The sequence below is a fragment of the Drosophila pseudoobscura genome, chromosome 2, assembly GCF_009870125.1.
Source record: "Drosophila pseudoobscura strain MV-25-SWS-2005 chromosome 2, UCI_Dpse_MV25, whole genome shotgun sequence".
Lineage (NCBI taxonomy): Eukaryota > Metazoa > Arthropoda > Insecta > Diptera > Drosophilidae > Drosophila > Drosophila pseudoobscura.
In genome coordinates, this window is record NC_046679.1 from 21989503 (window position 1) to 22001576 (window position 12074).

The 12074-nt window shown below is 39.6% G+C and overlaps 1 protein-coding gene and 1 long non-coding RNA gene across 4 annotated transcripts in view; one reads left to right on the plus strand and one right to left on the minus strand.

Annotated features, from left to right (window-relative positions):
* msi (RNA-binding protein musashi) overlaps positions 1 to 12074 on the plus strand; it is a 107201-nt gene that overhangs the window by 45793 nt on the left and 49334 nt on the right. The gene's annotated exons all lie outside the window — the stretch shown is intronic.
* LOC117185680 (uncharacterized) lies at positions 579 to 913 on the minus strand. Its single transcript, XR_004471161.1, has 2 exons — positions 711 to 913; positions 579 to 630 (listed from the first exon to the last, which is right to left on the minus strand). It is a non-coding gene; the product is annotated as an uncharacterized lncRNA (long non-coding RNA).

Genomic DNA, 12074 nt, shown 5'->3' on the forward strand with positions numbered 1-12074 from the left:
AGAGTGCGGGTATGGGGCATGATGATTGCAAAACAAACAATGCCAAGGCACAAATCAGCATTCAGTAACAACAAAAGCGTAATAGTAGCGCCCCAAAGCTGCAAACCCCAAACCCCATTGCATTGGCAAACATTTTTATTATCCATGGAAAGGCAGACAACAAAAACAATAACAAAAAAAAACAAGACAGAGACAGGGACCAGCGTGCAAAAAATCAAAGACTACTTACGGCCATGGCTAATATTCCACTAAAGTTTATTAGCCACAACTGCAATAAAAGCACATATTTTGCACTGGGAACCATAGCCGTTGTTTGTGCAATGCAATTTCCTTAAAAGCTGAAAAACGATTTGCCAGTACACAGTACAAACGGTACGGAAAAAACTCTGTCACAAGGCGGAACCCATCCACAGATTCGTAGATTCGTGCCACACATGTGATGTGATGTGATGTGATGTCTGTATAAGCCATGGAGAGGACCGAGGAGTAGCCAAATAGCCTCCGAACCATATATGGCCAATCATCATGATGTTTTCGGCATTATGCAATTCAATATTTACGGGGTATTTCTTTTTTCCTTCTGTGGCTTCAGATATTTTTCGGATACCCTTTTGTAGCACTCGGAAAATACTTTAAGTAGAGTACAATTTCAATGAAGGAAGTCGGTTATCTGCCCAAATGTATCTATTTAATCTATATCGACTATTTACCTTGTGCATTGCCATTTGATCCCCAATAGATCGGCAAGAGTATTTGAGGTCTTCACTCAATCGAAAAGTGGTTTCCTTTCTTGTTTATTTTTCATTTTCTTTGGCGTTTTTCAGTGCTTCAATTTATCAAAACTCGTTGCCGTCTGTCTTAGTATTTTTCCATAAATAATGCAGTTTTCGGCTTGTGTTTTGTCGGCACATGCACATATCTGATGAACTGATGGGAACTGCAGAAAATCCAAAAAATGCAGTTCGATTGCTGCATGCATTTTCGGCTGGTTATGTTTTCTCAATTTTTGCTCAACTCGAAATCAAACTTGAGTTTCGCTCTGAGAGGAGAACCTTGATTCAGTTTTGACTCAAGGCTGTCGGGGGAAAAAAATAAACCTTCAGAGTCATAGCCATTTATCATCTGTTGAAATTCCTGTGTTCGATTGCGACTCGGTTATTCAACTTTTGTGGTTCAGGCTTTTGCGATTATGAACCCGTAAAGATTATTCATGCGAGTGTACTCCAATTCCGTAAATAAATATGCAAAGAAATAAAGAGTTGAACAAATAAACTCATTTGCATGTGCGTACCCGTAACCCTCTCTGAGCCAGGTCAACAAACCTGCCGCTGTCACTAAAGCAGGGGGGAGGGGGAAAGAAACAAAAATGCGAGAGCAACATCTGCTGTAAAACATTCGCAATATCAAGGGAATAGATCACCGAGGGACACACATCAGACAGACATCTCCGACGACAGCCGACCGATGGGATGACAGTTTTTTTCTTGTTTCTGTCTGTATTTTTATGTCCGCCAGCTGAAAGTATCTTGAAGATATGCTTGGCACGTTTTCAATTTGGCTGAAACCCTTTTGGGCAATCGTTTTATGGCAAATTAAAGTGCAATTAAGTGCAGCAGCACTCGATGAAGCCATAAAAAACGCATTTAAAAGCAAATGTAAATTGCCATCGATGGCGGGACACCGACACTTTCCCTTCCCCTGGGATGTAGCTCTGTTAACATGTTGTCACCTTACAGAACGTGTTATAATAAATATTATTTTTCATATATGTAGGTTTTTCCCCTTTTATTTTTCTGCTGCAAGTCAATGGCTTTCATTGGCTGGAATAAATGTTAATTCAATTAATGGTTGTGCCCTCTGTTTCGAAGGTGGAAAATATCATCGAATATGTGTGTCATAAATATAAAAAAGTTTTCTGGATGGGAAAGACAGAACCCCAAGGCCATTAACTGGGTCGCCAGCAGAACGCCCTCTCTCTCTCGCTCTCTCTCTCTATGTGTGTAGACCTAACCTTGACAAGTGAAATCTAAAGGCTCATCACACTCACACACACGCGTGCGTGTGTGCTCATGGGCTCACCCATACGTGCACACAATTTCCGCAAAAGAGGCTTTTGCCAACTTTAAATGAAAACCTGTTAAAGGCAGTAAAAAAAAAAATAAACCAAGCTGAAAGGAAGCCTGTGACGAGGCAGAGGTAGAGATTGTGGGGAATATGCAACCGAAGGTGCCACGCACAAAACTTTGACTGAAAAATAGGTTTAAATAACATTAAAAATAAAACTGCAGGAAAACTAGAAATCACGACAAAGAAGACTACTTAATGCCCTATAGAGTACTACATAAGGAAATTCTTTAAAATATACATTTAAAGGGGTTAATCACTAATCATTTCGTAAGGAAGGAAATAAGTAGATATCATTTCAAATTTTATCGGCTCTCTATGTATTATCCAATTTTAGTTTTATTGATAGAAATAATCGTTTAAAAATATATTTATTTACAATTGTAAAGCGTGAATTGGGCCCTTTGTGGAACAAAAAAATACCTTGTATTTCCTCGGTGTAATATATTTTTTGTTTCCCAATAAATATTATTGTACATAGGACATACTATATGTATATCAAGTCTTGTACAGAATATATTAAAAATCTATGTATAAATTTTACAGTAGAAAATTCTTCTTTCTTTGCATTACAAACCTCTTAAAAAAAGTATAGTACACTCTGCAGGGGCTATAAGAAAGGAAAAAACGAAGAAGGAAACGAAGCTGAAAAGGCAGAACTGGCTGCTGCCAGTCGTCGTCGTCCGTCACTCAGGGAAGCGTACACGTACAAAGGCAATGCATGAAGCACTCGGTTACCTGTTCCTGTTCCACCACCATCATCATTACACACAAACACACACCACTCACCACACACACACACACACACAGAGAGAAAACTCACTCAGTTTTATGCATTGCCATGCCCCGCTCACCCAGTTATAACGCTCGAACGCCCCAACGAGTGGGAAACGTCGTCGTCGCTCACGGAGTGGAGGGGGGAGGCAGGGAAAGAACCATCCGGTGAGCGGGAGAGCCAGCGGTAAAGCCAGTCCAAGAGTGAGAGGAGTCTCTCTCCCGATAAGTTCACTTTTTGAGTTCAAGGTGAATCGGCCACAGACGGTTTCTTCTCGTGCGCCTCCTTCCATTCTCAACTCCACCTCCTTCTTCTTTGTGTTTGCCTTCTCCTTCTTTCGTATGTCATTCCCTGACTCCGGCTTCGGGCTCCCAATGTTTGTTTGAGCAGTCGGCCGTCGGCCGTCACCCGCCCGTCCGTACGTCCGTCCATCGTCTCTTTTTGGCTTCCTTTCCTCCTCTTTTTATTTTTCTTGGGTCTTGGATGCTATTTTTTTTTGCTGTGCCTCGTCGCCTGGCCCCATTTGCTTCGTTGCTGCCTGTAGTGGCACATAATTACATAGTGCTCCCCCCACACCCATAGCCTTCCTCCTTCGTGGGCACTTCACAAAAAAAAAAAACGAGTGAAAAATTACTCGGTGCCAAATTTGTGTGACTCCCTGGGACGAAAGACAGACCAAATAATACAAAATAATTTATGTTTTATCACAGTGACAGACTCAGATATTTTAGGGTTAATTTAGTGTTTGTTCCTTTGAGTTAATGCATAGATAAGATACCAAGGAGAGCCAACAGAAGGCAAAATAAGTGGAAGAAGGAATGATATTAATAGAGTGGGCAAAAGTATGGCCTGTTTTTTAGGAATTGTGAAATATAGAAAAGTGGTGGTATAATCTATTTCGACGGTGGGGAATTACCAAAATCATCGTTCAATAACCGTTTCAAATTTCATAAATATTCATTATACAATTTTATGATTCAATTACTATTGAATTTATTTAAATTAAATTAAATTTTAGTTAAACAAAGAAGGTCATAAAAACAAACCAGCAAGCAGCTGATAAATAACACTAGCCAACAAAGCTATAATTGGTTTAAAAAAGGACGTTTCTTTCCCGCCGACCAACGGAATTATTTTGATACCCAAACAGCTCCGCAGGTCCCGTACCCTCGGACTTCCATTGAAATGAAAGAGAAGATTAATACATAATAATAACCATAAAGTTTAACTGAAACAATTAAGGTGTAAATACACTCTCGAAACAACACGATCGAAATCAAACATTTAAATTGTAATCTAAAACTAAACAATTTCCTAGTCAGCTTTAGGTAGATTTCATGGCATTCATATTAAAATAACTTATCATTCTTGATTCTGTTACAAATAAATAAATCCCTTAATTTAGAGCTTCAATTTGATTTTAATTGGTTTTGAAATGCCACAAATTCCTCCTACACACTTCACGTCCATGTGGATGCCACGTACTCATACCCTTTACAACGCCGGATATCAATATTGCAGTCTCGCCAGTAATTACGCATTCCCCTTAATGAATCCAACTGAATTTTGTAAACGATTTAACAGCTCTAGAGTAAATCATCTGAGATGGCCCCACATCTACACACTCACCAAATAGCATCGAAGTGTGTGTTGCCTTTCCCAGAATCTAGCCTCGATTAAATAATTCCCATGTTGACCAAATTGTAGGGTGAACGGAGTTCTGTTGAATGCAAAATTTAGGTAAAATTCGTTGGAGCAAAAAACGCAATTCGAATGAACTTCATCAGAGACGATAGACGAAGAGACATATGAGATCATATTCACGGTGGCCTAGTCTGGCCCCCAAGGGTATATGGCGGGGGCTCATAACGCTTCATAAATCACAGGTCTAAGTGCTGCGAAAGCCTTTGTCTGCCACCTCATCTCTCACTCTGTACCATCCAACCATCCCATCCACTGCGGTGCAGACGGCCCAGAGTTTGGAAGTTTGAGGCTGGGTTCAGTTAAGCGATCCGTATCCATGCTCTCTGCTGCGCACCTAAGCGTATTAACATAAAACATTTTTTGCACACAAAAAAGGTCACAAATGTGCTTTAAAGCCAGCCAGAGACTTCATCTATCTTTGGGGTCATAGCTCAAACAGGGAATCGCGCTTAATACAGTTTGAAAATGCAGAGACCGTGCTTTAAGTCCATGGGAAAGTAAGAAAAGTCAAATGGAAATCGAGCAAACATTCATATAAATCAATCAATCGTGCGCAAAGCCAAATAATGCTCCCAGAACGGCATCGGAGTCCGAACCAAAGAAAACAAAACAACAATTTGTTGCTTACGCTCAATTGGCTGCGAGTTCGAGAGGCCCCTCGATGGATGCAGAGGGCAGGGCCGAACGGCGTATCTGGTAGCAGACTCCACTCGTGCACCATTTCCTTCACACATTGTACGTACAAGTATAATTAAATTTCAATTAAACTCTTCAACGCCCAACGAGGGAATGGGCAAGTGTGCAGTTGTCTGTAACAATATTAATTATAAAAGTGTTTAATTAGAGTGAGAGGAGATGCCCGTAAACAGGCTGCAAGTAACAGCCGCAAACAGTCAATTAAATGGCAAAAGTGTTTGTTCATAGCTAACTGGAGGCAACGTGCTCCGTGTCTCGTCTTGCCCCATAGTCAGGCGGAGCGTAACGCCCAGCAAAGTGTGGAACCAAGTCTATGGGAAATGAATGGGAAAACTATAGTCCAAATTGCTTGGGAAGCTGTGCAGCTGTCGATGCCAAAAACGGGAAAACGAAAGTCGTCTGACAGCAACCAAGAAATTTTTTGAGAAAAACTGTCTTTACTTCAACCTCAAGGAAGCTACAAATTATTAAGGAATTTCCCGGTGTATATTTACATGGAAGTGAGATTGGAACTTTCTGTATCTATGGGAATTTTTGTAAACATTTTTCAAGCAATAACAGTTTTATATTGAAGAGCACTACGAAAATCTGGCATTTAATGCCATTTTTCTTGATTTATTTTCAACATAAATAATGCAATTTTTTAGTTTATTTTGTTTGTTACTCAATTCGAATTTTATAGATTTATTGAGAATTTTATTTGGAGTATCAAAATTATGATTAATCTGTTTATATTTTGATAAAGAGTGATAGGAATTTTTTCTTTAACTTTTTGTCTGGTAATTAAACCGCGTTTATTTAAACTATTTAGGCAGCTTTTATTTAAAATAAAGTAAACACATAGACTGGCATTCCTTTTTTACATTTTTCCGATTTATGAAAATATTATTTAGCCTAGTTTTTTTTCTGCCGTAAAACACATGCATATATACATACATATTTCCCCAGAAAGAGAAAACCTGTTTTCCCACACATTTTTGTTTACCGAACTAAACGAATTTGACACAATCCCGCGCAGCCAGCAGCCAAGGGCAATTGGGAAATGTAAATATACGAGTACTCGTATCTCGGATATGTGCAAACATTTTGTGGGTTTAAAATAAATAGGGGGAAATGTAGTCTTATTTTTGACAATTGACAAAAAATTGTCGAAAATATTTCTTTGGTTTTTGATTGCAAATGCAATACAATTTTGTGGTTGAAAACGGCGTATTCCATGATGCTTGTTAGCAGTTCTATGAATCATGAAAAAGTTTACCATTTTTTATGCGAATTTCATTGACCAGAATTTTAATTGGTTTTATGCTTTTTTATTTTAATTAAATTGTCAGCAAAATAATTTTTATTGGCACAGTATTTGTGTGGATTTCCTCTGAAATGGGGAATCTTCCAATCTCCTGAAAGATTTTTGTTTGGAAAGCCCTAAAATGTCTAATAGAAATATTTGCAGGAAATTTCTCCCAAAAAGCCGCAAATTATTTCCCATATACTACAAACATAGGGAAACATCTAATCCAACACGAGAAACTTCATTCATATATCTAATATGTAATATGACGTGTTCAAATGATGAAAATACAATTTTCATTTGCTGGCTAGGATGGGGGAGGGGGGTAAATGGAATAGTTACGAAATGTAGATGCAGTAGAAATATAACCATTAACATAGACACATAACCCTTTCCTCGACACATGCTCAGTCATGTGTTGGTAGGGGGAGGAGGGCTTTTCTTTTGTGTACGAGTCATAAGCTGGAGCCCAGCCCCATCATGAAAAGCAATTTCATGTTATGAATCCGCTTTCGTCCAAGGCAAAGTACCGCGCCATTTCTACTTAGTATTATTTTTTTTGGGGCTTCATTCTATTTTGTTTCCTTTTTTTGTTGTTGTATTTATTGTACAATAAAATATTATATTTACAGTGTACGAAAATGTGGGCCCCGTTTTACTGTGTGTATGTGTGTGTGTGTGCAACCCTTTTCTGGCTATGCTTGGGGGTGTGTAGGTGCGCTTATGGCACCCTCTAATGGTTTGAAATGTTGGGCTATTCATGGATAGGATATGTCTTTCGAAGGGTGGATAAGGTTTATAATTAAGGAGAATGTTCGGGAAGCTTGCTTGATTGGAACCTGTTTGCTATCTTAAGAGTCTAGATGATTATATCCTATGCTGAAGATATGATAAGCAAGAAAGTGGTCAAGGAATATGCAAAGGGCAGAATTTGTCTCTAGAAGAGCTTCCAATCCGTTTCTTTAAATTACTATAAATCCCATAGATAATTCCCAAGGTACATCCGATTCGTTTCCCTCCCATTTGCCTTAGCCAACATTTACTTATATCTGGTCCTTTCACTTCCCTCTGCGGTTGCCAGAGCTGCCAACTTTTGTACTTGGGACTGCCATTTCGTTTATTCTCCTGCCGCAAATATAACGGCAGTGGCAACACCAACACACCCACACCAACAACAAAGGCAGTCAGCAGCCAGCACAGCGGCAATTCGTTCCGCCTCGCATATCGTAACACACACACACACACACACAGAGGGACAGACACCCTCCATTTCCGTTGTACTTTTTTCCAGCCACCCCAACCACATCCCAAGTATCTGAACCGCAATTCCCCCTCTTCAACCCCCCATGTTGTCTAGTGCATGTGGGGAAAAAAAGAAACTATTTTCGTATTTGTAAGATTTCGGCATTGGATAAAAACTTGCCGGAGCTTCGACAGCGTGAAAGCTTTGCCCAAAAGTAGACTACACTTATTTGTGCCACAGTATGGGACGAGCATGTGTGTGTGTATCTGTGTGTCTGTGCCAGTCTCCATGATAAGTCCAATTTCTGTTTGGATTTCGATTATTTGCTGCTATTGTTGAGGGAATGGGATATGTTTGTTGTCCTTAGCACTTTTCGCAATTCTCTTCTAGCAAAACGCTTTAAAGTATCGAGCAAATTGATTCGACAGAAATATTATATGGGGAAAAAAATATGGGAAAAGTTGAGTACTAATGGAATTAAGCATAAGAAATGAGCATTTTATTAAAGAACAAAAAAATGTAACCTTTGGGCTTATGTGTACCCTTTGGACAAGCTGGACTGAGAAGGTCAACTGAATAAAAGACAGAAACGAAAAGGAATGAGATGCATTCATTAAGAAATGTTAAAATGTTGATCATCTACCGGATACCGAAGGGATGTTACTGGAAGGAGGAGCTTCAGATTATTTTCTTTAGATAATTATATTGCTAGAAAAGCAACAAAATATGTTTCACCACATGGGCATCAAGTTTCATATTGGCATTCCCACAATCATCCCCAAACAAAAAGCATCCATCCCCTAGCCAGCATCTTCTCAGAAATTTGCATAATTTGACCCTTCCCCAAAAAGGTCCTCTCTCCGAACACTTTAGTTCGTCAATAGTCGTTTTTATGCGAGTTTTATTTTATGATTATTGTTTTGGAATGTTGTTTGTGTCACGTCACATATTAGAAATGAACAACTTGGTTGCTTGTCAAAACACACGAAAACAACACCCGAGACGAGACCCAAACTGCTGTCCAAAGCAATTTGCGATGATTTGGGTGTTACTTTTGGGATACGATACTGTTTGTTTTTGTGTCTGAAAAATTGATGAGAAGCTCTTAACGACAAACCATTTAGCGCATATGCCCCAAAACCCCAATACGAAGCAGCGGCCCATAAATGGCATAATTAACGCATATTAAATGTCACCATTAAAATGGACAGCCCAGCCCCCCAGCCGATACCGATGCCGAAGCCGATGCCTCGTCCTCTCGTCAGTGTCCGTGTGTCCTCGTTAAAATCGAGCTGGAAATTACGTATGCATATCGGGAGCTCAGAGCTCGGAAATCGGGGCTTTGTGAATCATTTAAACGTGGAAGTCAGCCCCGAGCGACAGGGCAGAGAACCCCCTCCACCGCCTCCCACGCACACCAAAAAGCTCTTTAAACGGCTTTGGTTTTTATGTGCAATTATAAATGTTTTCCCATTTCGAAAAAAACACAAAAAAAAGCAACAACATACTATATAATTTATATACGTTATGTACACATGACTGATGCCGGAGGAATATTTTTATGTATATTTTTTTGTCGCTCACCTTGAGGGTTGGCTCTCACGACAAAAAAACACATAACGAAAAAGAATAAATGCAATTAAAATGCAGTTTATGGCGGCAAGCACCACCACCAAGAAGAGGGGAAGAGAGAGGAGGAGAAAGGGAGCGCCAGAGACCAGAGACCGGAGACCGAAGACCAGAGACTCGTGCCAGTTACAATTCGTCATATCGATGAATATTTGAGTTTTGTTCCATTCCATATAGTAGACCACAGCCAAAACGCGATTCGACGCGGCTCGATTCGCCTCGACTCGACTCCGCCTCGCGCTCGGCGTGTGTCAGATTTATGTGCTAAGCTCTTTGGGCCATGCCAGAAAAATTGTAATAGACAGACCGACAGTCGGGCAGACAGACGGACAGACAGTTGTTACGGCTTTTATATGGTCTGACAGAGTTGTCAAATTGCTCTGCAAAATCCAAAGCGAAAGTGAATCGGAGTGAGAGAGAGATGCAAGTTTTGCTGCTGTGTGCAGTAATCTACTCAATCCGCTTTATGGAAGCAAACCGTATATTTTGGAACCAAAATTGTATTGCTATTTGTATGCCAACAGGTTCAGAAAGGTTTAAAGATTTAGAAAAAAAGAATACTGTTCTCTATATTTTGGCTAGATTGCTCTATGATTCCAATATGAAGGAGCTCATAGGGGCTTCAGATACATATCAAATGATTCCTTGTGGATGCCTCTGTATATTCTTTTCCGTGCGTCTTGAGCCCAGTATCAATGCACCGCTTCATGTGGGACTACAAGTTCCTTAGGATATGATATATAAAGCCCATAATCTGTCCACAAAAGTTTCAATTCGCTCTGCATTCTATTCTATTCGAAAGTAAATAAATGGAGCACTCGCAGCCAGAATGGATCAACAACAGAAATAATCATATTTACCAAATAAGCAACTATTATACTCGAGCAGTCCCCTTTTTGTAGCCATTTATTAGCTAATTTTCTACCATTTCCCATGTAAACTTTGTCCCTAATTCACTGAGTTTTAAGCTTTGACCGCGACAAACCCGAGCACCCTTTCAGCGGCTCAGAGCCGTGTGCATTTACCTACTTGCATATACGATACATATGCATATTTGATGCACAAGCCGACCAAAACGTTTAACTAACGTTTTATAATACACATGTTGGGTGGCCCAAGCCCCAAAGCCCCTTGCCCCCACTCCCCGCCTTGCAAGTAAGTTAGTTTACGGCTCTGAATCGATTAAAAGGATTGCGTGTACATTTTTAATACCAATTTGTTGGGAGGGCAGGCCGGAATGATGTGCTGCTCGAAACGCTTAGGGCTATGCAAATTTGCAAGAGGTGTAAGGATATGCAAAAGAGGCATAGTACTAAGGACCTATTGGAACTCAAAGAATTAACAATGGATTCCTAGGAATCGCACTAGTATTTTCAGCGGCATTTCATGAAACAAATGCTTAAATAAATTTTAAATTTGTTGTAAAAACATTTATGAATACCTAAACTAATAGTTATATCCTTCTTCTTTCATTTCAGGTAAGCGACAAAACCCAGACTTGACTAAAGAATACCCCATTATAAGGACTAATTCAGGGATAGCTCTATACCTAAAGCATTGTATTCTGAGTGTTTGTGTGTGTCCTGTGTAAGCCCTAATCCCATGTAGCCCAACTAATTATATACCCATCGACATATATGTACTTATATTCGTGTATATGTATCTATGTATCTGTTAACCTAACCAAAAACATATTATTCCCTTTACATTACAAAACATTATTTCGTAGTTTTAACACCATCAGAAAACCATTCTACCATCTATCCATACTGTTCCCGTACTGAACAAAACAGACATTAACATATCGGCCAAATCCGAAATTGAAAAACAACATTTTATCTAGGAGAAAATCTATTACATTTGCATACAATTTATGGCAGGAAATTAAAAATGTTTTTCCTTCATTTTTTTTGTTTTGACAATTTGCCAAAGATTTTTCCCCCCGATTGGGGATTGTATTTTGAATATCCGCATTTAGGAAAAGAGCATTCTGAATGGATGCTTTTGGCAGGCACTGTTTTGGCGGCTTATCAAATAATCATTTAACTTCGTTTCGAATTTTTATTTAATTAGAAAAGAGGGAGGTAAAGCGTGGAAAGTCGCTTAATTAGCAGCAGTTTTCCAAATTCAACCTGCGCCCTATGAATGAATATATATTTTCCTTCATTATACTATAGGAATATTTCAGTATATATATATTTATGAGTGTGTGGGAATAAGACTTCGTTCTGCTCTTAATTACAAATGAGTACGTCCCTTGGGCCTTTCCGCCTGATGCGCTCTCTCATTAGCCTTTTCAGGCGGGTCCTCTCCTCCGCCTCCGCCGCTCCTTGCTGACATTTTGGTGTCACATCTAGGAAGGGAAAATCCTCGCATTTTGGCCTACATTTTTAGGGGGGAAGCCCCCCTGTCACACACGTGACAGGTGCCAGGAGAAAAAGTGAACGCAGTGGGAATGAGTAGATGAGGGCCAAGATACACAAAATCGTATCTTTAGGTTAGGTAAATTTATCCAGAGGAGTAAAAACAGTAAGGGGAAGAATTTCCTTTCACTGCTTATTGAAGATAAGAAATAACTTTAAGGTGTTTACTTCTCATCTCCCTCGAGTCTGAAT